General features: G+C 44.6%; 1 pseudogene; it reads right to left on the reverse strand.

Annotated features, from left to right (window-relative positions):
* The window catches only part of LOC142833287 (BCL2/adenovirus E1B 19 kDa protein-interacting protein 3-like), a 125,921-nt pseudogene extending 101,978 nt beyond the window's left edge, over positions 1 to 23,943 (reverse strand).
* Between the last annotated feature and the right edge of the window lie 2,192 nt (positions 23,944 to 26,135).

Raw genomic sequence — 26,135 nt, forward strand, 5'->3', positions numbered from 1 at the left:
ATTTTAAATCATTGTTTTATTTATCTTGTTATATTTGTTTTGTTTTATTATATTTATTTACTTATTTATTTATTTTTGGTTTTTTCTAGGCCTCTGTGTAGCCCTAGCTGCCCTGTAACTCACTAAACAGACGAAGCTGGTCTGGAACTCTGCCTGACTCTGCCTCTCAAGTGCTGAGATTAACAACATGCACCACCACTGCCTAACGATTTGTTTTGTTCTGAAGACAAAAAAAAAATCTCAATATGTAGCTCAGGTTAGCCTCTTGCTCTTCCTTCGTCCTCTCTAGTGCTGAAAGCACAGGAGTGTACACCACGTACAGTCTTCAGACTGTCTACACAGTGAGTTCCAGGCAAGCCAAGGCTACAAAATAAGACCCTGTCTCAAACAACCACAAAAAATATTGGAGGGAATAATATGTGTGCTAATGTAAAGTACATGATACATATAAGGTAGTGTAGCATCATGACTTTAAAATAGGATAAAAATCTATACTATAAATTCTAAGAGAAACACGAAAGTAATAATGACAATAAAGCTATAACAAGTTAGACCAACAAACAAAATAACTAAACTGGAATGATAAGACATAGTCATTCTGGAGCCAGGGTTAGTATCAAGGCATGAGGGTCAGCAATGAAGGCCACAAGTTAGAGGCTAGCCTGGATGACATACTAAGACTCTGCTTTTTTTTAAAAAAAAAGTGCTCAAGTCATTGGATTGTGAGAGACATAGGGATCTCAAGTTCAAGCCCAGCCTGAGTTACACAATAAGTTCAAAGTCAGCCTAAACAAGTGTTCAGTGCATCTAAAAAAGTCTGTGCAAGCCCTGGATTCAACCTCCAATGTCAGATAGATAGATAGATGATAGATGATAGATGATAGATAGATAGATAGATAGATAGATAGATAGATAGATAGATAGATACATACATACATACATACATACATACATACATACATACATACAATGGATAGATAGATAGATAGATAGATAGATAGATAGATAGATAGATAAAGATAGATAGATAGATAGATAGATAGATAGATAGATAGATAGATAGATAGACAGACAGAATACATTAGCACTTAAGGTCAGCAAGATGACTCATTGGGTAAAAAGCTGGTTATGGCCAAGCCTGGTTCCTGGGAACTACATGATAAAAGAAGAGACCTGACTCCTGGAAGTTGGCCTCTAACCCCCACACACATGCTATAGCACATGTGCCCCACAGACATACACAAGTAAACAAATGTTAAACCAATTTTTGAAAGAGCATTCAAGGAAGAAAAGAAAGATAAAACGAGTAGCATAATGACCCTTCTAAAACACCACAGGCAAAAAATTCACCTTAAATGTAGTGTATGAATGCCAGTAATTGAAAGTCAGGGGTTATGAAAGCAGAAGGGCTGGAGAGATAGCTCGGCAGGTGAGGGCTCTTGCCTCCAAAGCAGAAGACCTGAGTTCAATCCTTGGGACCCACTTGGAAGGAGAGAACCAACTCCTACAAGTTGTACACCGATTACATCGCACTGTGACCTATAAGCACACACAGATACATGCACAAGCAACTAGTAATAGTAATAATCAAAGAAGGAGAAAAAAGAGATGAGAACAACAACAAAAATGAAGTCTTAGTTTGGTTTCTAGTGCTGTGATAAAACACCATGACGTAAAGCAACTTAATGAGAAAAGGTCTTACCTGACTTACAGTCTACAGTCATCATTAAGGGAAGGCACAGCAGGACCTACAGCAGAGACCTCAGAGAAGGGCTGCCTACTGATTTGTTCCTCGTGGCTTGTTCAGCTGCTTTCTTATGCAACTCTGGGACCACCTGCCCAGGTTGGTACCACTCACATCCATCATTAATGGAGAAAATGCACTGCAGACTTGACTGTAGTCAAACTGATGGAGGCATTTCCTCAACTGAGGTTCCTTTTCCCAGATAACTCTAGCTTGTATCAAGTTGAAATACTGTGTGTGTGTGTGTGTGTGTGTGTGTGTGTGTGTGTGTGTGTGTGTGTGTTGTAATCCCAGCACTAAGAAGGTTGGGGCAGGAAGACTGTTTGAGCTCCAGGGCAACCTGGACATATTTTGTCACTGTGACTCAGACAAATAAGCAAGCAAAAACCAAATCAAGAGATCCACTATTGACATGAAGCCAAAGCTAGAACACAGGGGACTAGAGAGACAGCTTATCAGTCAAGAGCATTTGCTGCTCCTGCAGAGAATCTGAGTTCAGTGGCCAGCGCCCACCTGATGGCTCACAGCCGTGGCAATTCCAGTTACAAAGGATCCAGTGCCCTCTTTTGGCCTCCATGGATACCGAACATGCATGGTGCACAGACATACATGCCGGCAAAATACCATACACATAAAATAAAAGTAAATAAATCTTTTTTTAAAAATGTCAAAAGTTGAAAAACAAAAACAAAAAAATGCCTTGTTAAAATTATCAAAAAAAACCTTAATGTCAAAGTAGATTTAATAGTAAAGATTATCACCAAAGATAGTTTTCGTTTATGCTATATTTACAATATAAAATTTTATTTTATAAAAATAAAAGGCTCAGGATTGGAGAGACAGTTTGGCAATGTGAAGCACGTGTTCGCCATTCCACAGCACCAGAGTTAGATTCCCAGAGCCCATGATGGCTCACAGCTGCCTGCAACTCCAGGTCCAGGGGACCTGCTGCCGTTTCTGGCCGCTAAGGGTACCCATATTCATGTGCACAGACACCCACAGACACAGAATTTCTAAATTAAAACAAAAAATAATTTAAGGAGAAGGCACCAATTCTGGGGCTGGAGAGATGGTTCCAGAGTTAAGAGCACTGCTGCTTTTACAGAGGTCCCAGATTTAGCTTCCAGCCCCCTCACAGTGCCTCACAACCTCTCTAGCTCCAGCTCTAGGGAATCTGACCTGGCATCCTCTGGCCTCCACAGGTACCAGTCACAAATGGGGTTTGCATGCATAAATATACATGCAGCATGTAGACATGAATACACATAAATAAAAAAAATCTTGAAAAACATGAAGGTGTCAACTCACCAAAATGGTGTAAAAATCCTAAATGGTTATGAACTTAATAACTAAATATCAGTAGGGATAAAAGAAAACCTGATTGAATTCTAGATAATTAAATACACAATTTTAGTCAGATTTCAATATCCCCTACAAAACTGATAAAAATAGTTTGATGAAAAATAAGAAAATACAACAAAGGACTCAAAAAGTGCTGGGCAGTGGTGGTGCATGCCTTTAATCCTGAAACTTAGGAAGTAAAGGCAGGTGATCTCAGTGAGTTTGAGGACAGTCTGGTCTAAGAAAAAAAAGATTTGAAAACCACTGACAACCAACCTGAATTCTGAACTCACTGACATTATAGAACACTGAACAACAGAAAAGTATACACTATTACAAGGGTTATTATGATAGACATTGGAAGGTATTTAAGCCTTGCAGAGTGACCTCAGATAAATTTAACTTGGAAATCAGGAGCAGGCAGGAAGAACCAGTGTTGAAAGTGCATGAGGTCCTGGTATCAATTCTCCAGGATCAGAAAAAAAATGAAAAACCAAAAGTACATGTGTAGGAAATTACCAGGTATTTGGAAACTGAACTCCTAAATGTGTGTATGCATGCAAACCCCCACCACACACATGTACACACACAAAAAAAAATAATAAAGAAAAATAGTACAATGGAAGTTCCCAGGGATCTGTGAGGTTGACCCTGGAGAAGACTCCTAGTAGTGGGAAATACAGAGCCTGAACCAGCCATCTTCTGTAACCAGGCAAAGCTTCCAGGAGAGGGACTGGGATACCAACCCAGCCACAAAACCTTCAACCTACAATTTGTTCAGGCTGCAAGATGTTCTGGGATAAAGGTGGCTCAGAACTTGTGGGAGTGGCTGGCCAATGACTGTTCCAACTTGAGACCCATGCCAGGAGAAGGAGCTCATGACTGACACTGCCCGAAGGGCCAGGACCCAGAGGCTGGACAGCCCAGAGACCTAGGATAGGACAAATATGACCAGCAAAAATAAAATAAAATAAAGTTGGGGGCTGGAGAGATGGTTGAGAAGTTAAGAACACTAACTGTTCTTCCAGAGGTCTGGAGTTCAATTCCCAGCAACCACATGGTAGCTCAGAATCATCTATAATTAGATCTGGTGCCCTCTTCTGACATGCAAGTATTCATGTAGGTAGAACACTATATACATAATAAGTAAACAAATCTTTTTTAAAAAGTGAAAGAAATAATTCCTAATGATATTCTGTTATACTCACAGATAATCATCAGTGAGACTTCATGGAGCAAATGAAAGAAAGGAACAGATGTAGAAACCCAGAGCCAAACATTAGGCAGAGTTCAGGTAATCCTGTAGAAGAGAGACAGGAAGGATTGTCGGAGCCAGAGGTATCAAGGACACTCAAGAAAATGACCCACAGCATCAACTAATCAGGGTTCATAGGTGCTCATAGAAACTGAACCAACAATCAGGGCGCCTGCATGGGACTGACCTAGGTCCTCTGCATATGTTATGGTTATGTAGCTTGGTGTTCTTGTGGGACACCTAACCATGGGGCGCAGTGACAGAAACGCTACAGGTCTCTGAGTGGTGGCAGTGGGCAACAGGCCATGAGACCACGGCAGGACACGAAGGCAGCCGGGTCCCGGGCAGGGAGCCCCCAAGTGGCCCGTGGGTTCTAGACACCGAGCCCCATGGTAGGTGAGAGACCAAGAAGGGTAAGCCTGTCCCATGAGGAGAGACGATAGGCACGCCATGCAGAGAAAGTGGGTGTTTATTTAGTGGGTTATGAAGGGAAAGGGAGAGGGGGAAGGGAAAAAGGGAGATGAGGAGAGAGGGGAGAAGGAGAGAAGTGGGGAGAAGGGAGTGAGACTGAAGCTGCCTCTTCAGGAGAGACAGAAAAGGAAGAGACTCAGCTGCAAGCAGGAAGGAAGATCTGCCTGCCTCAGGGTGGGGGTGGGGGCTTGTCTCTCAAAGGGACAGGACAGACCACTGTAATACATTTCTAGCCAAATTGAGAAGTGAACATTTTGTTGAGGTTTTGTTTTCTGAGATGGAAGGGTCTCAGGTTTCTCAAACTAGCTGTGAACTCATTTATGTAGGGACTTCTGGTCCTCCTGCCTCTGCCTCTAGAGTGTTGGCATTACAAGTATGCTCCACCACACTCATTTTGTTTATCAAGGTCTTTTAAGTACACTGCTGGCTGATCTGGCACTCACTGCATAGTCTACACTGCCCACAAACTCATGGAGATCTTCCCACCTCAGCCTCTTCTGGCCTGAGATTACAGGTGTGCGACACCAAGCTAGGCAGGAAGAGTACACACTGAATAGATTATAGTGAAATGCCACTTGACTTGGTGGCACACCTCTAATTCCAGTGCTTGGGGGAGCCCCAGGTAGGAGCATCTTTGAGAGTTTGAAGCTAACGTGGTCTACATAGAGAGCTCCAGGATAGCCAGGATGACAATAACAACAATAAATAATATTAATAACAAGAGTAGCTATACAGGTCAAGAAGATAAAATTTAAATAACCCCTACTATCCGTGAGTGCAATATTGTAGATGGATTAAATTATCCAATCAAAAGACTGGGAGAGGCTGGATGAACTAAAAAACTCCACCTCTGTTGTTTTTGTTTGCTTGAGGCAGATTCCCTCTCACTTGGTAGTTCAAGCTGTTCTCAAATTCTCAATCCTCCTCTACTTCTCAAATGCTGGGATTACAAACATGTCTCCAGCCTGCTCAGCTCCCTCCATATTCATGGCTTACAAAGACTGGAAGTAAGCAGTGGAGAAGATGTTCCACACTGATGGAAGCTTAAAGATAACAGACAGCTGTGCAAATATCAGGCAAAATCAGCTAAGGGCACTTGCCACCAAGCCCGATGCTCTAATTTCAATACTTGGGACCCACATGCTAAAAAGAGGGACTGACCAGCAAATTATATTCTAAACCCTACATGCACACCGAGGTATACATTTGCTTGTACGTGAACACACACACCAAAATTAGCCAATTAAAAAAATCTGTAGGATTAGAGAGATGGCTCAGTGATTAGGGGTGCTTATTGCTCTTGCAAAGAACCTCACAGTGAGTCACAGGATGCCTGGAACTACCGAGGAGATAGACCTAGACCATGTCTCAGGAAACAGTGGGGGCTGGGGTGATGGCTCAGCAGTTAAAAGCACCTGTTGCTTTTACAGAGGAGCTGGATTCGATTCCCAGCACCCAGATGGCAGCTCTCAACCATCTGCAACTTCAGTACAATCGGATCCAAATCCCTGTGGGCACCAGACATGAACATGGTACACAGATATGTTAGCAGGAAAATATTTAACATTTAAAAAAAAATAAGGCTGGGCAGTGGGGGCACATTTCTTCAATCCCAGCACTCTGAAGGCAGAGGCGGGTGGATCTCTGTGAGTTCCAGATCAGTCTGATCTATAGAGCAAGTTCCAAGACAGGATCCAAAGCTTCACAGAGAAACCCTGTCTTAAAAAAAATAAAATAAAATAATTCATCAAAAATAATAAATCAAAGAAATGTAATAAAAGTGTGTGGAGGTGGTAGTGGAGAGAAATGGCTCAAAGCCCTGCAGAGCTCAGTCCCCAGCATCCACATCAGGTGGTTCACAACTGCCCAGAACTCCAGCTCCTGGGAATCCAACACCTCTCACCTCCAGCCTCCCTGTGCACTTGTACCCACACAGACAAATGATGTCTCTGTCAGTTCTAGAGTTTTGGGAGTTGCTTACAATGCACTTCCTGTTTACTTAGGTAAAATTATATCCTTCTGGGGTCGTTAATGGAGTTAAAGAATTTATAGTTGTTATAGTTTTCCTTAGCTTTGATAAAAGATAAAGTAGATATAAATATTGTAACTATAATTCTTGCTTGATACCTGTTTTATTATATGTAATTTTACTATGTTAAAGTTAAAACCTTCTTTTTTATTTAAACAGAAAAGGGGAGGTAAAATGGGATTTCCTTCTGTACGGTGTGGTTACCATTAATAAATAAAGAAACTGCTTTGGACCTATAGCAGGGCAGAAGTTAGGTAGGCGGAGAAAACTAAACTGAATGCTAGGAGAAAGAAGGAGGAGTCGGAGAGAAGCCATGTAGCCCCACCTGAGAGAGACACTGGAACTTTAGCTGGTAAACCACAGCTACATAGCGATACACAGATTACTAGAAATGGGTTAAATTAATATGTAAGAGCTAGCCAATAAGAAGCTAGAGCTAATGGGCCAAGAAGTGATTTAATTAATACAGTTTCTGTGTGGTTATTTCAGGGCTAAGTAGCTGGGAACCAACAGACAACCCCCTCCTTACTACAGACAAACACACACACACAAAGATACACATTCACATAAACAAAATTTAAAAGAATGAAATAAATGTCTCTTTTACCCCCACCCCGCGTGACAAGATTTCTCTGTGCAGTCTTGGCTGTCCTGGACTGTGCTCTGTAGAGAAGGCTGGTCTCAAACTCAGAGATCCACCAACCTCTGCCTCCTGGGTGCTGGGATTAAAGGTGTGTGCCACCACCACCCACTGAAATAATTCCTCTTTAAAAAATGAAATAAAAATAAAATTTTTGAAAAACTTTAATGCAATGATATGTCAAGGAAACAAAAATCAAGCCTACAGCAGAAGGGAGGGAAAGGGGAATAGGGGAGGGAAAATGAGAACAAGGTGTGAAGACATAGCGTACTGGACACCGCATGGCGAAAGCTGATTCTTTGTACAACAAAACAGCCGTTAAGCAAGCCACAATGATTCAGGTGCCACAGTGCATGCTGGGAATCGCAGTACTCAGGAGGAGGAGATGGATGATCTGAAGTGTGTTCCCTTACGGTTATTTCAAAGCCAGGTAGGCTGCATCTCAAACCAACAAAACCAACAAAAGCCCTGTTAGAAGGGCACAGACTAACACCCTAGTGTAAGTACTGTCAGGGATTCTTGGGAGGCATCTTTTCAAACTTAACATGCACCTCTTGTTCTATCTAGGTATAAATTATCCTCTATAAAGCGCTCACTGGCTCACTCCATAAGCTGACAGTGAGATCAAGTAGGAACCCTACCTGTACCTCCCCTGTGAATTCCAGCTCTTCCCTCTAAAGGATACCACCTCCCTCAGAAGACTGTTACCTTAACTCATCAAAACAAAAGAAAGCACAAATTACATAGTTTTGTCTTTGGTATTGGAGGAAATGGCAAATCCGGGCACACCCCCTTCTCCATATGGGAGACTGTCACTAGGTTATTCTGCCTGCGGAAAGTCCAACTGCGACGATCTCCTGTTTAGTCCTAGCTGGGAGGTGGGTCACATTCCTGAAATAGGTGTGGGAACTACTTGTAGTTGTTTTAGCACAGCCCACGGCCACCGCTACCCCCCACCCCCACCCCTTACCCCAGTAAAGAAGATTTGTAAATTGACAATTACTTTTTTCACGTTCCTTGGAATTGATCGGTTAGTCTTTAGCTACAATTCTCAGGCTTCGGTGAGGTTTACCTCGTCTGTCTCCACTCTTGCTTGGAGACACTCGTGTTCCCAGAAGTTGCTGCTCTTGCTCTGGATGAAGAGTGGAAGGGACAAGTGGTCCAGATCAGTGGTAGGAACAGCAAGGAAGGCTTCCCCGTGAAGCAAGGTGTATAGATAGACCCAGAGTGTGCTTGCTGTTGAGTGAGGGTCATTCTTGTTATAGAACAAGAACTGGAGAGAGAAAGTGTAAGTCTTGGTTATGGGGTGTGGGGGGGGTACTATTAGGGGGGATGAGGGAGGATATTCCTGGGCTGACAGATACAGTAGTAAAGTATTACTACTAAAGTAAGTCCCTGGGTGGTTTGTACCCAAAAGAGCTGGCAAAATCCACAAAGTTTTCCACCTCTCTAAAGAAGATATCAACCAATATGTAGTTAGCAAGCCCTTAAAAAATAAGTAGCCACCACCACCACAACAACAACAAAAAATTGCCTGGCAGTGGTGGCACATGCCTTTTATCCCTGCACTAGGGAGACAGAGGCAGGCGGATCTCTGTGAGTTCAAAGCCAGCCTAGTCTATAACACAAGTTCCAGGATAGCCAGGGCTACACAGAGAAACCCTGTTTTGGTGGAAGAGGGAGGTGGGCAGAGAGCCCAGGGCCAAAGCTGAGTGAGCCAGACTCCATTGCTCTGAAGAAACAATGCACCACGAAAAATGAGGAGGCTGCAGAATGTGCTAAACTTTTCACCAAGAGAATAAAGAAAATCAAAGAGCAATGCCAGAAACAGACTGCCAAGAGACACAGACTGTCCTTGTTGAGAACTTCTACTTTTAACTCTGGGTCCAGTCAAAAGTAAGTCTTGAAGAGTAACAAATAAATGATCAGACCTTGAAAAAAATCATAAAATAAATCTTTCAAACAACGTAAGAATTCAGGATGAGAAAGCGGTAGGGGGAAAACGAAGAATTGGAGGGAGGAATAGGTTTGATCAAAACACATTACATGTGTGAAATTTTCAAAGAAAAAAAAGAATTTATAAGGTATCACTAGACCAGGCGTGATGGCACACCCCTATAAATCCTATATTTGAGACCAGCCTAGCCTACATAGTGAGTGTCAAGTTGGCATCAGCTGCTTGAGGGAAGGTGAGCGGGCTCAGTGAGTGAGAGGGCTTGCTGCTCAAGCCTGGGGCATCCCATCCCTGGAACCCAAGATGGAAGGAGGGAACCAATTCCACATGAGTGCCGTGGCACGAAACTGCCCACACCACTACAATAAACACAACTGGATAATGGAAATCTATAAAGGGATGGCTCAGCACGGAAAGGTGGCCACTACTAAGGCCAACAACCTGAGTTCAATCCCTGAGACCCGCACAGTAGAAGAAGAGAGAACCAAATTCCAAGCGTTGTCCTCTGTCATCGTGCCACAGACAGACACACCGACACAGAGATACATATACATATGATAAATATATACATGCACATAACCCAAATTGGGAAGAGGAGGCAAGAGCATCTGTAGTTCGAGGTCATCCCCATTACAATGGCTATGTAACAAGTTCAAGGCCATCCTGAACTACAGGAGACTCTCTCATAAATAAATAATAGAGGGCAGGAAAATAAATCCATGAGTAAAACACCTCTGTGCAAGCATGAAGACCTGCGTTCGGATCTGTAATACCACGGGTAGTAGTGGCAGCCCACCTGTTATAACTCACTACATGCAATCATTAATCAAGAAAATGCCCCCACGGACTTGCCTACAAGCAATCTGGTGGAGGCATTCTTTCCTATTGAGGTTCTTCCCAGGTGACATTAGCTTGTGTCAAGTGACAACCAGACAAACACAGGGCAACACCAATGCACACGACATAACCGCCTTTTAAAGAAAAGGAAAAAGAAAGACTATTTCTTGTGGCTGCTTCATCCTTATCAGTTGATTTATTCTGTAAGACACTGTCGCTACTCCCAGAGTTGACTATGTTAACAAGACCGTGGTGACGGTAAGAAGCTCAGTGATACTCAGCTTTGGGGGACAGAGCTGAGGAGGTGGAGCACAGAGCGGGGGTTGTGATGATGGGCGGGTCGTCGTCTGTTGGTTCAGACCCATAGACTCACAGACACAAAGAGCGACCCTGATGCACACTACGGGCTTTGGTGATAACGACACATCATGTGGGCTCATCAGTCAAGGCTAATGTCCACTCAGAGGTGACACACTCTTAGCAGGGAAGGCTAGGCAAGGGTGTGAGCGTATGTGATATTTCGGGAAAACTGTCCTAAAAATTAAGTCTTTTGTAAAAAATGGCCTTTCCATCTTTCAACCTATAAAACACCAGCTCTAAAAATATTGCAGGGCGGGAAGGAATGCTTATGGAAGTCTGGAGGACAAAGCAAGGGGGCAGGGAGGCTTACGGCTTGGCTTTGGAACTCTTGAAAGTTTGCGTGAACAGGCTCGTTCAGTTCCACGAGCGCTCAGAGTCTAGCGTGCTTTCTTCCAACTTTCGGTGCCAACTCATTAGCCAGCTATGAAATGAGTTGTTCACCGTAACTATCATTTTTTTTTTACACAAGAGTAGGAAAAGTTATAAATGGCAGAAATGTTGAATTGTCAAATAGTGCTTTCCTGCCATGTTTAAAGCCCTAAGTTCCTTCCTCTGCACCAGGGGGAGGTGACGAGGGCGGGGGAACATGGTCTAGAACACAAGGAATGTAAGTACTTAGATTTATCTTATATACACTGGTTTCTACCTCTGTGATAAAACACCATGACCACAGCGACGCAAGGAAGGGTTTATTTGGGCTAGAGTCCATGATGGTGGTGTAAAGGCACGGTGGCCGAAACTGGAACCCAAGGGTGTGCATACTGAACTGAAATCAGGAAGCAGAGAGACACTTGAAATCTTTCAAAGCCCACCTCCAGTGATACACTTTCTCTAACAAGATTATCCCTCCTAGACCTCCCTGGACAGCTCCACCCATCAGCGACCAAGCAATCAAAAGTTGGAGACCACGGGAGACATTTTCCTTCAAACTACCACAGTGGTTCACAATATAAGACAGCTGGAGAATTAGCTGAGCTTGATGAGTCAAATGAAGTTCAATGTTAAAACTTGACAGTCCATGCCTGGTGGTGTACTGCTCTAATCCCAGCACGGGGAGCTGGGGGATCAGGGGCAGGGAGAAGTCGGGGAGAGAAGGAAGAGGTGAGTTCTAGGCTAATCTACTCTACATACAAGTTCTAGACCATGCAGGGCTACAGAGGGAGATTCTGTCTCAACAAAGAAAAGGGGAGGGAAGAGAGTAAGAATATGCTTGATTAATTACTTTTACATTTTGTGTGTGAGTACATATGTATGTCTTCATAAGACAGCTGCCTCTGCCATTCCAAGTGTTGCAATCAGAGGACTATGTCACCAGGCCCACCCTCCACCCTCTGTCGAGCTGGAGTTACAGGTGGTTATAAGATGCCAAATATGGGTGCTGGGAAATGAACCCGGGTGTTTTGGAAGAGGAGCAAGTGTTCTTAACCAGGGAAGCTGTGCCTCCCTCACCAGCCTCTCCAGCCCCCCAGGTTTAACCTTTCTTAAAGCACTATCCTTTCCATTAACACTTAGAAAATGCAGGGAGTGAATGGCAGGAGAAGAGATGGGTGGGGAAACTGTGGTTGTTTGTACGTAAAATAAATAAAAAATAAAGAGTTGGGCGGTGGTGGTGTACTCCTTTAATCCCAGCACTCGGGAGGCAAAGGCAGATGGATCTCTGTGAGTTTCAGTCCAGACTGGTCTACAAGAGCTAAAGCTAGTTCCAGGACAGGCACCAAAGCTACACAGAGAAACCTTATCTCAAAAATAGATAGATAGATGATAGATAGATAGATAGATAGATAGATAGATAGATAGATAGATAGATAGATAGATGATAGACTTAGAAATTTGGGATTTGGGGCTGGAGACATGACTTATCGGGTTAAGTGTACTAGTTGTTCTTTCTAGAGGTCCTGAGTTCAATTCCCAGCAACCATGTGGAGGCTTACAACCATCTACAAGTGGGATCTGATGAATAAAATAATCTTTTAAAAAAAAAAAACTTAGAAATTCAGTTACATGTGATGACTCAATTTACTTTTTTTTTTTTTTTTAAGAAATCCAACATCCTGGTGGCACACGCCTTTAATCCCAGGAGTCAGGAGGTAGAGGCAGGCAGATCTCGCTGAGTTAGAGGCCAGCCTGGTCTAAAAAGCAAGTTCCAGAACAGCCAGAACTACACAGAGAGAAAAAAAAAAAACAAAGAAAAGAAGAAAGAGAGAAGGAAAGACAGACAGGAAGGAAGGAAGGGAGGGAGGAAGGAAGGAAGGAAGGAAGGAAGGAAGGAAGGAAGGAAGGAAGGAAAAGAAAAGAAATCCAAGATCTTCTGGGCTTCTCCAAAATCTGGGGGTCTCTTCCCTGGGGAAATTAGTTCTTCCTTCAGAAAATGGCATGTGTTGATTGCAGGTTGTGGTGATATAAATCTGAAATCCCAGTTCTTGGAAGGGGAAAGAAGGAGGATAAGGGGTTCAAGATCTGCCTCAGTTCAAATTAGCCTGACCTATCTGAGACTTCAGTCTATAAAAAGAATCTAATAAACAAACAAGCGAGCATATGAAGAGAACGTTCAGAGCAATGATTAGCCTCACAGAGAACAAAACAAAATGTTGCCATATTAGCAGCTGGTGTATTCAGATTTGCTCTCTGCAGATTTTGTAATTCTTAGCTGGAAATTCTTTGCTGTGCCTTATAAATATTCTTTGAAGTAGGAGCCCTTGTATCAGGCAAATCATTTTCTCGGGATATTAATTCACATCCTCTGCTTGTTATTTATTTACATGACTTTAAAAGCAATTAAGACATTTAGAAAACACATTAAACCACAGATTAATGTGCATTTTTCTCTCGGTCTATCTATCACTCAAAGATTTTCCACCCAGTGAGATAAATGTTTCAGAAGCAGAGAGGCATATTTCCTTTCTGTCTAGTTCCTTAGAATTCATTTAAACATGCTTATTGAAATTCCCTGTCATGTAATATTTTAGCAAGATGCCCTAAGTATATACAGCTTGCAGACGGTAAACATTGCAAGACAAGATTGCTACCATGTTTTCTTCCTTAGGCAAACAATACCACCAGCAAAATGCCCTGTGTAAACAATTGCAGAGGTATGTAAATGAAATTAACATAGTGACAGTGTAGGCTTAGCTATTCTTTGAGGTCTTTTAAATAAAAGTGAATATTCAATTGGAGCAAATGCCGTGGGCCTTCAGGGTTCTTTAGGAGTTTCCTTTCCCGGTTCCAGCTGAGGACATGCCTACCCCCAAACTAAATACCTCCAAACTAAATACCACTTTCTCTAAACAACACCCAAGTCAGATGACAAAGAAAACATTTTCCTCTTTAAGACATTGTGTTTAAATAAATTTAAATTCCTAAAGAGTCCCGGTGAGTTTGGGATTGCTAAAACCACCACAGACAGAACATCCCTTGGGTAGTTCTTGAAACCCGTCTTCCGTTCCTGGGAAAGAAAGCAGCAGTGTCAAAACCAGGCCTTCTGTTAAACAGCCATCAGGACCCTGAGCTCACAGCCGTCTGAGCTAATACACCAAGATTCACAGTCTCGGGGCCATGGCTTTGCATAAAATATTCTAGGAGAGGATAAATATCAGGGGTAGCTGGCACCTTTTAGCTGCTTGTTACAAGTGGGGGGTGGGTGAGTGGACCTTGGGCTGAAATCTTAATCTACTCTAGCTTTCCAATTGGGATACAGCAGTGAAGGGGGGGAACCTGGTTAAAAAAAAAATCAGTAGAATCTCAGGTTTATTTTAAGCTTTAGGAGTCTTATCTTCTTTGTTTAAATGGAAATAAATACTTAGATTTTTATTGTTAAAACTACAATATTGGTTCCCATAAAATTCATAGGCCTTGTTCAGTTTTCTGTTTACGTGAACCCACCAATTACATTACTAGTTTAATATCAAGAACTAGCAGAATTGCCCCCTTTCCCTTCCTGGGCTGGCTTTGACCTGCCTCAGTCTTTAAAGTACTGGCATGGGATTACAGGTACACCTGTAATCACACCTAGCTTGGAAAAATTCTTTAAAAAAAAAAAATTCTACCATGTGGTGGTGGCACACACATTTAACCCCAACACTCGGGACACAGAGGCAGGCAGATCTCTAAATCTGAGGCCAGCCTGGTCTACAAAGCAAGTTCCAGGACAGCCAGAACTACACAAAGAAACCCTATCTTGGATAAAAACAAAAAGCAAGAATTCCACCAGGATACAGGAGAGCAGTTGGCTGACAAGTCCAAAGCCCTAGCTTCAGGCCTCAATACCTCAAAGGAAAAAAAATATCTCAAAAAAAGACTCCAATAAACAAAAGACTCCCTTTAGTTGTCGCTAGGGATTAAAGGACTGATTGCCACACGTGTTTGAGCCTCTTTGCAGCTGTGTGACCATGAGCATGTGGCTTAATGGCTAATCAATGGGAAAGTGAAGTCAGGAGGATCAAGAGTCCAAGGTTGGCCTCCCCTTGCATAGTAAACTTGGGGCCAGCCTGAACTACAAGAGACCCTATCAACAGACACAAACAAATAAGAACCTACTGGTTAAGGCTGTTGGGAGAAATGCATAAAACTGCTTGCCAATGAGGACCAGCTGCAGGAGTGAGCACCAGAAAGCCTCACAGAAGAAGGAAAGGAAGACTGGAGGCAGAAAAGGAAGAGAAGAGGACAGGGGCCTGGAGAGAGGGGAGGAGGCGGTAGGGTCATTACAATCACTTCTTTGTAAAGTACACCCCCCATACTTGGCAAACAAGTCACATTACCCTCATGTCCCCTGTTCCCCATATTCTCTAGCATGCACCTGAGCTACTGACACCCCACACACTCACGTGTGTGTGTGTGTGTGCGCGCGCGCACGCGCGCGCCAAAGCCAGCACAGCCTTGCAGAAGGTCTCATTTTAATGTCTTGACCACAGCTACTGAATGCTTTTAAAATAAAAAAAAGTTTGGATTTCCTCTGGACTCATTCTGTTTCTCAGCTGTATAGCAAAGCCCTAAGTGCTTTCCGTCCCCATTTCCCCTCTTCCAGCCTTGGGGACCACAAGGAGACAACGGTGAGTGTGACCTGTAGACACACTAATGTCCCCCAGAAGAGGAGCTCTTCCTTGGGGATCTTTTTGTCAGGAAAGGAAACTTTTCTAGACACCCCCGAACAGTTGTACCCTTCTGTCCCAACAACCTTAATGGTTTAGTACTTGAAGGTGTCTTAGTCTTGGGCAAGATCAATAAAACCATCATATCCGGATTAAATCAAGCAAATTTCACCCTCTAAAACTAGAGTGAGGTTCATTTCCATCAATGCATGAGGAAGACGGGGGATACCTAGATAGTTATATTGGCGGACAAGAATTAAGGCAGCTTAGACTAAGAAAGACATGGTACAAACTTGAGGTCTTTGGACTGTAGGAGCAGGGCAGAGCTAAAACAACAGTTGCTCGCTTACCCGCTATCCTTCCCAAGCGAGGAAGGCCCAAACTATAAAGTCTAAGCCATACTTCTAATTATTCTTAGGCAAGTTGTTGTCTCACCCCACATATAGCCACCTTTTCTCCAGATACCAAAAGACTTATTTTTTCATAGCATCCCTTATAGTTCAGAACTTCATCATATAAAAATCAGAAGCTCAAGTGTAGCCAGGACTTCAAAAATAACGCTTCACAAATGTGACTCCAGCATGATTGACACTTGCTCTGAAGACCTTTGGGCAAGGATACAGGTCACCTTCTTCCAGGTGTATTCAACATGCAATGGAAGGCACACTTAAGACATTCCAGCATTCCCGTTTTAAAAGAGCAAGTACAACTGGGCCACCGCAGTTCTGAAGCCCTGAGTGGGCACAGCTAGCCTTTCTCTTCTGTCACTTGCTGTGGGTATGCCAACTGTCAGGTCTAAAGGTCACTATTGTAAAGGCTGACCTAGGAAGGGACAGACCTCTGCAAACAGCCCCGTGATGGGCCCCAATCAAGCAATGGTGGCTCCAGCTGGCAGCATTAGGCAATCTCATGAGATTCTGGGGAAGCATAGACAGTTGGTGCCCCCTCTGAATTCCTTATTCACTACAAGAAATTATTGGGGATGGGGATGGGGTGGGAGTGGCGGTAAAAACAAGTATAATAATAAATATGAATGATAATGTCACTGTAACTCAGGTTATAAGTACACAAACGTGATTCCAGATTTGAAAGGGAGATGGTACCAGGAATTTAGCATCATCCTCAGCTACATAACTAGTTCAAAGCCAGCCTGGGGTACATGAGATTTTATCACACACATACACATACAGAGACAAACAGACTGACAGACAGACAGACAGGCTGTATTAGAAAAAGAGCCTTACTTTCAAACTGTTCTAGGTCAGCAGGGATAAATGGTTGATCATGTGACTGTGGAAGACTTCGCAGAAAGGGCAAAACAGGTATTTTAATGAAATTAAAAAGCAACATTTTTCAATTCTATAGAAAATGACAAAAAAGCGAAAACTGCTGCCTATTTTTTTCTTTTTGTTGATATTGCTGCTGTTGTTTTTGAGACAAAGTTTCAGTGTGTAGCCCTGGCTGCCCCATAACTCACTCTGTAGACCAGGCTGGCCTCGAACTCACAGAGGAATCCACCTGCCTCTGCTCCACTGTGGTGGCACTAAAGGAGGTGTGCACCACCATATCCACCTTCCAGTGCCTCTCTTGAGCTGTGTCTCCGAACTGTCCAATAAGATAGGCACGAGTCACATGAGTTGATATGGCACGTTTAGAATACATCAGATCCACACGTAAGGACTGTAAGGTTAAAGTATATGCCCTATTTCAAACACTTGGTAAGAAAAAGAGAATGAAAAAATTCTCAATAAATGTTCTATCAAATACATGTTGAAATTTGAAATGGTAATATTTTAAGGGTATTGAGCTAAACAAAATGTATTGGTTTTTATGCAAACGTGAGGACTGAGCTGAGATGGTGGTTCAAGGTTGTCATCTTAGTACCCTGGAGACTGACACAAGAGAGTCATGAGTTTGAAGCTAGCCTGGAAGATGCATAGGAAGCCCCTGGCTTAACAATGACATCAACAAGTGTGGCTGTTAGAAGTGTCCTTTTGCTTTCTAGGACACATTGTGTCGTTGAGGCCATTCTCAGCTTCAGGTCCTAGTACCTCTGCCCCAGCACTGGGATTAAAGATGGATATGTTCCGTGAAAATTCAAATATATATACAAATCTCCCATTTGTGGCTCCTACTGTATTTCCACAATCACTATTTTTCCAGACTCTAATCTGCTAATTATCCCAAATGACACCAGCACCCCAACTTCAGTATGGTCAGAACCCAGATAGATCACCACCAGGCCTTTCAGGTGGGGCTCCACACTGACAACAGAGTAGCAACACTGTGTCTATGATCCCATTCCTTCCCTTTCACACTGCTACAATGGTCACTTTCAAAGGCTTACAATGTCTACCTTCACTATACAGAAAAGGGAAAACCAGTGAACCAATATGGGCCTATAATCCCAGCAATTGAAATGTCTAGAGCAGGGGGATTGCCTGGATTACAGAGTAAATTCAAGGATGTCTGGACAATTGATTAGGACCCTGTCTCAAAATAAAAAGTAAAAAAAAATTCAAAAGAGGATACTTGATTTCCCTGTCATAATCGAGCTCTTGCCTAGTACCTGTTAGACTCTGGGTTCAACCCACATTACCATGAACTAAGAAAACAGAGAAGAGAAAAAAGCAAAACTATTGCAAAAATACACTCTGCAATAAATAGATAAATCATAAAACCCTGATCTGAGTATTCCGGATATCCTTCATCAAATAAACAAATAAATACAAATAAAAGAAAACACACACACACATAGCAAAGGTTACTATTGCTCCCATTTTACAGATGAGGAAACGAGGCATGATGAGCCTAAGGCACTTGCTCATGGCCACACAGTAAGAGGAAGAGGGGGGGTCTTGAGTTTGGACTGTCGTGCCACGAGACTGGAGCATGGCATGTATGGGAGAGTGAAAGACATATCAGAGCCCAGCCTGCTGCTGTAAACCTGCAATCCTAGCTGTAGCATCTGGAAGATGAAGCTGAAGGGTCAAAGGCTTAAGGCAGTGGTGGCTCAAGTCTTTAATCCCAGCACTCAGGAAGCAGAGGCAGGCAGATCTCAGTGAGTTTGAGACCAGCCTGGTCTACAAAATGAATTCCAGAACAGCCAGGTCAGAGAAACCCTGTCTCGAAAAACCATGAAGTACTAAGCAAGTTCAGTGTAGCCTGAGTAACTTAGTGGGACCCTGTCCCCAATGAAAAACAGCAAAAGGGCTGGGCTCATATTTGCCTAGTGTGCACAAGGTCATGGGTTCAGTCTTCGGTACTGGATAATGGGGAAGGGTGGAGATATGAGGGTGTGCAGTAGTTAAGAGCTCTGGCTACTCTGGCTGCTCTTCCAGAGGACCCGGGTTCAATTCCCAGCACCCACATGGCAGCTCACAACCATCTGTAACTCCAGTTCCAGAGAATCTGATACCCTCACACAGACATACATGCCAGCAAAACAGCAATGCACATAAAATAAAAATAATACATAGATAAATAAATATAAATAAATAAAGAGCTTGCCAGTTATGCACAAGACACTGAGTTGGGGGCTGGAGAGATGGCTCAGTGGTTAAGAGCGCTGACTGCTCTTCCAGAGGATCTGGGTTTGACTCCCAGCACCCACATAGTGGCTTACAACAATCTGTAACTCCAGTTCTGGGGGCTCCAATGCCTTCTAATGACTTCCAAGGGCACGAGGAACTCACATGATACACAGACATACATCCAGGCAAATCACACACACACACACATGGAATAAATAAATAAATATTTAAAAAAAAGACACTGAGTTGGATTCTTTGCAGAAAGAGGGAAAGAGAGGGAGAGAGAGAGAGATAATATCAAATATCAAGTTAGTCTATGGTCATATTCTTTTCTGATCTAAGCTAAGCAGGGTTAGGCCTGGTTAGTACTTGGATGGGAGACTTTCAATTAGAGGCACTGCCAGGTCACATCTTTCTAAAGAATTCAGAATTTCATTTTTTCTTTATCTTCTCTTATTCTATTCTTCTTTTCTTTTCTCTAGCTCTCTATCTCTTCCTTCTCTTTTCTGTTCTTTGAGGCAGGGTCTTACTCTGTAGTCTAGAGTGGACTACACATTAGAACTCACTCATACCCCAAGCTGCTCTGAACACCAAAGCTATGCAAGGCTGAGATTGTAGACCCAAGCCACTATACCCTGCAAAAAAGAATCTTTTCTTCCATAAATAATGAGGTAGTATCAAAAGGTTTTTAATTGGGGAACTTACTAGCATGTCCCAACTGATACTTAATTAGCTAACTTGGTACCAAGAGCAGGAGACTGTTGCCCTCTCCGTAGCAGCACTGGAGATTGAAGCTAAGGCCTTTCCCCTGCCAGACAACTGCTGTCCCACTGGCCAGTGCTTCCAGCCCTTTGGCAGTCCCTGCTCTGTATTCTCTCTCTTTCCTTCCAGACACCTACATTTCATGTAGGGGAGTAGCTGTGAGCTCTCTCTCGTGTAAAGGAGACACCGCACTAAGTATGATGATCTACCCCTGTCATCCCAGCACTGAGGAGGCTGAGACAGGAGAATCACCACAACTTCAAGCCTTGGTTACATAGTAGGGCACTGCCAGAAGGAGAAAAAGAAGGAGGAGGAGGAGGAGGAGGAGGAAGAGGAGGAGGAGGAGGAGGAGGAGGAGGAGGAGGAGGAGGAGAAGAAGAAGAAGAAGAAGAAGAAGAAGAAGAAGAAGAAGAAGAAGAAGAAGAAGAAGAAGAAGAAGAAGAAGAAGAAAATAATCTTATTATATTTTACTTCCTAAATCCTCTCCAAGCAGTGCTTTCTGCAGGTCCAGACCCCACAGTTTAAAGCTTCACAACCTCTTATCGCAGAAGTTTAAATAGCAGCTTTACTATCTCTATAGGCTTGCTCTCTTCAGTTTAACCTTCCCATGCCCCAAAAGGATCATTCAAAATGTTATTCTAATCATATATGTAAACCCTTTATTGTTCTCTTTTTTTCTTGATTTTTTGAGATTTTTTTTCTGTGTAACAGTCCTAATAGTTCTGGAACTCACTTTGTAGACCAGGCTGGCCTCGACCTCACAGAGATCCACCTGCATCTGCCTCCTGAGCGCTGGGATAAAAGGCTTATGCCAACACCGCCTGGCCTTTATTGGCCTCTTATCAACTTTTGACTTTGTTTTTTATTACATGCACGTGTGTGTGTGCATTTGCATGCACATGCATGCATATGTGCACATGTGTCCCATCACGTATGTGAAGGTCAAAGGGTAATTTGTGGGCTTCAGTGCTCTCCTTCCACCATGCAGTTCCTGGTGATTAAACTCAGGTTGTCAGGCTTGGCAGCAAGCTCCCTTACCCACCAAGTCACCCAGAACACTCCACTTACTTGTTTTTAGAGTGTTGGTTTATTTGTTTGGATTTGTTTATTTTCTTGTTTGCAGTGGTAGAGATTGAACCCAAGAGCTTTGCACACGCTAGAAAATCACCCTACCGGGGAACAATTTCTAGCCCTGCTTATATGTGGTTTTGAGGTAGGGTCTCCTGTAGTGCAGGCTGGCCTCAAACTCACTGCATAGTCACGGATGACCTTGAACCTTTGATCTTACTGCCTCTGACTCTCAATGCTGAGCATATTTTTGTTTCTCTGTATTCGCTTGGAGATAGATTTCACTTTGTATCCCAGACTGGCCTGCTACTACCTGTGAGGATCAGGCTGATCCCAGACTTTAGGCAACCTTGCCTCTGCTCTGCCTCCAGAGTGCTGGGATTACAGATGTGCTCCACTAGTCTGGGCTACAGCTGGACATGAAGAAACCTTCACGATTTTCCACCACGCACCCTCTCCTAAGCCCAGCCGCTGCCCCATCTTCTCTCCGTTGTCCCCAAACCATCTTCTCCCCCTATCTTGCATAGTGCTGCATCTATGATTCTGCTCTCTGCCTAACTCTTCCTCTCTTCATCAGCCCACCTGCTACTCATCATCAGAGACAGTTTAAGGGTTATTTCCTATGGGAGACTTCCCTGCATATACCTCGGCTCCTCTCCGGGCAGACTACACTGCACTCCCGTAACATTCTATGATATGTCTGTATAACTTATCATGCTGTAATTTAACCGTGGAGTCCTTGAATAAGTACTCCATCAGGGCAGGCTGCGTTTCACTCCTCTGTTTGTTCAACCGTTATTTGAGCCCTAGGCTTTCAGGTGCTGGGCTGGGATGCAAGGGCGTGGGGGCGGGGCGGGGACAAAGCTCCTCGTGTAGTTAGCATAGTTAGCATGTAGAAGATGCTGCTTGGTCTCACTCGTGCTCTTTATCCCGTGTCTGGCCTGTATGAATGTGATAAAGTAAGAAAAGTCAGTGGGTCTACCAGTCGGCCTTTCCAGTAATCCCCCCTGTGGTTACCTTTCTGATAGTCTTTCCGGTTTACACCTGTTCTCATTCAAATGCCGTCTAAGTGATTATTAGCATCCTTTCATGCCTTATAAAAGGTCACAACAGCCCCAGAAACAGCTTCTAGGAAGATTCTATTTTTTTTTTTAAAAAAAAGGTTTATCTTTTTTTTAAAAAAAAATTAGGTGTGTGTTTGTGGATGTGCGTATGTATGTGGGTATATACATGTGGAGCGCCTAAGGAGGCCAGAGGAGTCAGAGTTCCTAGGGTGGAGTGAGGGGCGGTTGTGTGCTGCCCCACATCAGTGCTGGGAACTGGCTTCAGTCCGCTGCAAGAGCAGCATCTCCATCTCCAGCCCCGAAGTTCCATTCTTACCCCGCCCCCTTCTCTTCTTTCATCCTTCTTTGATGTTTTGCCACACTTAGACTATTCATTCTCTCTCAGAGTGCCTCGGGCTCGCCAGAAGTACTGGTAGGCACCCCAAGATATTCGCAGTTTTCCGTTCCCTACTTCCTAACATCCCACTGATATTCCTAATGCGAACAGCTATCCTGCGAGCGCAGTTTGATTGGCAGTTTTTCTGGTTTTGTTATTTGTTCTGAACCAAAGTCCCCCTACCCAACCGAGGTTGGCTTGAAACGCCCGCCCTCCTGCCGCAGCCTTCAGAATGCTGGAATTCCCGGGATTAAGGGTGTGTGTCAACCTCACCCAGCTTTCTCCCCTGAACCGGAAAGCCTCACCCCTTCTCATCCTCCACTCCATCAGGACCCTGCTGGGCTGTCCCTTTTTCCCTACCTTAGACAGCACCTGCACTGGGAAAGGGAGATTCTGCAGCCAGCTCTTCCTCGAACCTTGAACTCATTCCATTACTGGCACTTGCCAGAGCCTAAAACAGACGGATTAAGTATTATTGAATGCATAAATTATAAACAAACACCCCGCCCTTCCAAATTCCGAGGGTTTTTACGTCACAGGAAAGCTACAACGAGAGGGAGCCGGAAATATCCGATTTGGGCCCAAGAAAAAAAGTCCCTTTTAAAAAGTGTGAGCACTTAAAAGTATGGTTCGCAATCCTGGATCACGTCTCATGTATATTCGCATCTTCAGGACACGGCTTTGTGATTTGTAAACTCTGTTGGACCTCCCGTGTGAACAGAGTATAAGCTTCACTGGCGTTTCTGTATGCTGTCCTAGTGAATATTTTCCCCAGGATATGTGCGAGCCAGAGGAATGATGTTTTCAGATTTTGCCAAGGGACGGATAGCCTGAGCTGGATCTGAGGAACCAAGGTACCATTTGAAATTAAGTTTCTCCTTGATGCGTGCATTTCCAAGTAGAGAGGAAAGGGAATTCCTGCATAAACACAAAACCATGAACATTTTGATGGATAGTTTTCTAATAAGTGTTCTAGGTCATTCAGGTACTTGGGGTCATACATAAATAGGAAATGAATTGCATGCTTCTCCGCAGAGAATCCTTCCCGGGGACTGATACACCCTCTCATCCCCTCCCCCTCACAAGGCAGAATCCCCACGAGGCATTGGCAAGGGGGGTCTAGCGACGGTTGCAGAACCGTCCTCTCTCCTGCTGGGTCCAGAGATGGCAAAAATTCTCAGGCCAGGCTTTTCCACGCACACCCCCACCGTCCCCAAGGCAAGGCGGGCGGGACCGAGTTGCGATGTGGAGAATTCGATGTCCGAGCGACCTCCTCAGAGGAGTGGATCGAGTTAAATATAACTGCGCGAATGGAATGGCGCTAAAAATAAGGTAGCAGCTGGCAGGTCCTCGGCCCCGTCCCGGGAAAGGAGGGGGCCAGAGTGGTCTCGCGCAGGGAGCGGCCAGGAGGTGCAGCGTCCGCATCCTAGGTCCGAGGACCACTGAGGTTCTACTCGGCTGTCGGAAGCCCGAAAGGGGTGTCCGTCAGACTGGCGAATCTCAGATCTGGCCCTTGGATGCTCTGAACTTTCAGAGGCGTCAGAAGGCATGCGCACGTGCCTGGAAGCGAGGGTAGAAGGGCGGGGCGTCCAGATGTCATGCCCCACCACCAGGGGGAACTGAGGGGAAGAGAAGACTCGGACCCTTGGGGAGGTGGGAGGGCCCCCGAGGTGCGGGTGCAGCGCTGTCACCACACGCTCTCTCGAGGCCCACGAGTGGTCGCGTCCTCTCGGCGCCCCCGCCCTCCAGGTCTCAGCGCCCCACCAACAAACCCACAATTGAAACGTTTCCAAAACGGGCTATTTATTTGCTCCCAATAAATCGATCGGCGGTGATTAAGAAATCGATGTAGCCTAGGTGGGCGAGTATCTCGCTGCCAGGAAAAGGAGCTTTTAGCGCTCGCCCGCAGGACGGCAGAGCGCCAGCCCCGGCTGGGGACAGGCGTGCCGGGGTCACACCCGAGGCCCCGATACCTGGGCACCCTGGCCTGGGGGGGGGGGCTGTCGCGTCCCCGCGGGCCCGAGCGGTGGACACCAATGAGACACGCCTCGGCCCCTTCCCTTTTTTCTCCAGCTCGCGGTGGAGCTGGGGCGGCCAGCGGATGCGGTGCGGCTCCGAGGCTTTTGTTGCTCCTCGGCCAGCTGAATAGGGATTTTGTAAAGCGGGACAGATAAAAATGAGCAGCATCATATTGTTTGACAGAATGATCCCGCGTGATGAAGTGTCGGCTCCGAAGGGGGTGAAAATGGTGAATTCCTAAAAACCCAGCCCTCGGCTTCTCCAGCAGCTATCCTTAGCCTGGAGGGACCCAGCAGACGCCGGGCCCACGGTGTCGCATCGAACAGCGTCGGCAAGACTCAAGCTTTCAATGCCAAATCATTTTTAAGCCCCGCTCCTGCCCAGGATCTTTCTCCTCGCGAATGAAAAGAACAATTTTCGAGAGAAAGACTCGTTTTGATTAAATCTGACATGCTGCTGATAACTCCATGCTAATGTGAAATAATTAACATAATAGCCATAATTAAAAGCACGCTAACAATGCCATAAATTTATCACACAATTTTACTAGCTTTCTGCCCCTAACTGCTCCCTCATCGTTAATTAAACGTGTTGCCTTTTACAGAATGGATGTTTATACATTTCCAATATAAATAAATTCGAAACCATCCTCTCTCTCCCCCTCTCTCTTCTCCTTTTCTTTTGGTCTCTCGCCATTTATAAGCACGCGGACTGTGAATACCAGGTACTGAAAATAAATGAAGTTTTGAGATTAAATCTAAACAAGAACGTTAAATTAACTCCCCCCCCCCCAAGAGCTCTGAAGAGGTATGAGGACAGGTGTTTGAGGGTGAAAGTGTGTTGAACCATACCCGGTGGGCAGTGGAAATAATCTGCATGTGTTGTGACTCCCAGATACCACCTCTGCCCTTCGCACCTTCTTCGGTGGCAGTCATCCAGACAAAAAGGTTGATGATGGTCTACTAAGTCTATGAAAATTGTCCAGAAGGAACAGACTTCGTCTTGGGGGTAGGTAATGGATCCCGGAAAGAGGGCTGGCTTTCAAATGGTTCCACCCATGGTTTTTTCTGCTAAAGAAAGTAGCTACCCTGGGGGGGGGGGGCACTGCCCTCGCTTCTCCGGAGGTGGCCTCACCTTCCCGGATTGTTAGAAAAGTGCATTCCTGCTTTAGGAATGATCACCATTCCCCTGCTTCAATGACTTGGTCAAGCCGATGCCATAGTCCCTGACTTGGGGAGAAATAGCCACTGAGGTCGCTTAGGCCTGAGTGGACCATTCTGCTTCCCGCACTCTCTGACCCAACCCCTCCTCCCGTGTTGACCACTTAAGAATCCAAATTGAGTTGTAATTAATTTCCCCCTTCTCCGTCATAAATTGTTCCATCCCTATCCTCCCCTTCCAGGACGCACACACTAAATCTCCCCTCCTCTGGAGACGTCTCAATTTCCCTTCCTATCGATCCTGACTCCACTCTGGCCTCTGTTACCAGAACCTTGGTCCCCCCCACCTCTCCTGGACCGGTTTCCGTGACTCCCCCAGCCCTGTTAAACTCCCTATTTTGCCAGCCCCGTGAAAAACCGGAGTTTCTGTCCACTTCA

The sequence above is a fragment of the Microtus pennsylvanicus genome, chromosome 13, assembly GCF_037038515.1.
Source record: "Microtus pennsylvanicus isolate mMicPen1 chromosome 13, mMicPen1.hap1, whole genome shotgun sequence".
Classification (NCBI taxonomy): domain Eukaryota; kingdom Metazoa; phylum Chordata; class Mammalia; order Rodentia; family Cricetidae; genus Microtus; species Microtus pennsylvanicus.